Source organism: Rhagoletis zephyria, unplaced genomic scaffold (assembly GCF_001687245.7).
Source record: "Rhagoletis zephyria isolate East Lansing unplaced genomic scaffold, Rhagoletis_zephyria_1.1 Rzeph_scaffold_00284, whole genome shotgun sequence".
Taxonomy (NCBI): Eukaryota; Metazoa; Arthropoda; class Insecta; order Diptera; family Tephritidae; genus Rhagoletis; species Rhagoletis zephyria.
In genome coordinates this window covers 268,900-271,391 of record NW_016157368.1, presented here as the reverse complement: position 1 = coordinate 271,391, position 2,492 = coordinate 268,900, and positions in this window count along the sequence as shown.

The following is a 2,492-nucleotide window of genomic DNA, read 5'->3' as shown; positions in this document are numbered from 1 at the left end:
CAAATAAGCAAATGGATGTATAGAATTGACAACAACAACCACGCTGTCGAGTTTAAATAGCGGCAAATCAGCTGCACTTGATAGTAGTTGGTTGAATAAGGAAAATGAATTAGCAACAAGAGTTTACGGGATGTACATAGCTCAGTGGTTAACGCTTCTGACTTTGAACATCGAATTCGCAGGTTCGATCCCTGCTGAAGTCTAGAAAAAGAAGTCTGATGAGGAGATGTGGTGATCTCCGAAATAGTGCTATAACTTCTACCGCTTAGACTTTGTTGGTTTTTAAATTTTTCCTAATAACCACGCGTGGTACAAAGCTCAATNTAAACATAGAAACGCAAGCAGAAGAATGTCGCTTCCACATTCTGCATATGCGCTTAACATTTTTGTTTAAACAAATATGTCGAAATTTCATCTCTAAAGCAAATATTAAATACCATTTAATATATACTTTAGATTTAAATAATCATTTTTAGTGTTGGGCGAGTCTGAGATGTTTAAATGATCGAGATAGTACATTCAATTCGCGTATATTTTTGAGAACTTTTTTCGTTGAAGGTGTTGCACTTTTTCTTCCATACTGAAATTTGTGTACATCATTTATCATTGTCTAACAAAACCAAAAAATAAATCTTAATTTAAAAGTACCAGGGTGACCGAGCTTTGCCCGGAGTGCATATACTTTTTAAAGTTTTCAAGATTTGGATAGCTTTAACAAAAATATCTATTAAGTAAATTTCTTACTCTAAAATTTAGATGGCAACCCTATTCCGAAATACGCTGGAACGAATGGTACATATCTTGAGCGTATGTGTACTATGTAGTTATACATAAAAAAATGTTGATTGAGATTAACAAAATAAAAATTTATATAACAAGGAAGCGAGGTAACCCTGATGGAAAATATTTTCTGACCAAAGTTCTCAACAACACCTTTCATTTGATATCCATATTGCGATGTTTTAGATAAATTGTGTAGAATCGGAAAGAAGTGGAACCCTTACGCTATTATCCTAAGGAATAACATTTTGTATATAGGGAAAGCATTGTTTAAGAACCTTCTCTTGGTACCCATGAATAGTAATATTTTACCTTTTTTTCTAAACAAAAAAATTAAATAAATATTCGATTCAAAATAGGTGGCAACCTTATTAAAAATATTTTTGAATTAGGGATCTTTAAAATACCTTCCATTTGATAGCCATGTTATGATGTTTTAATTAATTTATAACTAATTTCGAATAGGTGGCAACCTTATACGAGTCTTCTCGGAGATATTGCCTATTCAGATAACCTTAAAATTTACGAGAACCCAATGGATATATATATATATATACAAGAATTTCTCGTTTAATGTAATAAGATATTGTAATAAAAAACCACAACGCTACACGCGCATTCATCCATATAACATAAAATGCGAACGTTCGTTATATGGAAGAAAGTGCGCAACACCGCAAACAGAAAAATTCAAAAAAATCAATGGTATTTTCTAGACACTTCAAACTTGCACCTTATTATACTAGAATGAATGGGCTACAAAAATGTTAACCCAAAACATGTCTACAAATTCTGAACAAAAACTGCGAAAATTTGATGAAACTTTGTTGATTTTTTTTCATTCTTTCAAGTTTCGATTTATTTGCAAGGTTTTTGTTTGGCAATGAGCTACAATTTTATAAAAAAAAATAATTAAAATTATTTAAAAATCCACAATAAGTTTTCACTGAAAACGGCCTCGAGCTCATAAAAAATTGTTGAATTATTTAAAAAAATAAAATAAATACCGGGCGACCGTGTAATTTTGTCAAAGATGAAGACAATGATGATAAAACATTAATGCACTATATAGCTCAGTTCATATTAATGAACATAAAATGAGATCACTATCGATAAAATGGAAATCCTCAAGGGAAATTTATAATTTCAATGCATGGAATTTACATACATTTTTTTACTTTCAGCCCCCGAATTGCTCAATTACTTCTATTTCTGCAGGATCGCCATTAGGTAAATTGCATTTCCAAAGATTTTTTCAAAATAAATAGTAGGGATGTGCCGGGTATCCGGTAGATATCCGGAATCCGGCCTATCCGGCCGTTTTTTTGGTTATCCGGTTATCCAGCCGGATACTGGCTAATATCCGGCCGGATTCCGGATATCGATTATAGAAGATTCAATTTAGAAATTTATCCCAGATTTTGTATTTTTGTAATCCAATTTAATAGTATCTAATTAGTAATCAAAGTTAACAATTTGTATATTTTTATACCCGAGCGCACTTGGGCACAAGGGTATTATAACTTTGTTCACATAACGGTTGTTTGTAACAGGCAAAACGAATCGAGATAGATATAGACAAATGTATACATAAATGGTCAGGATGAAAAGAGAAATCGATTAAGCGGTGACTGTCTGTCCGTCCGTCCGTCCGTCCGTCTGTGCACACGATAACTCGAGTAAAAATTGAGATATCTTAACGAAACTTGGTA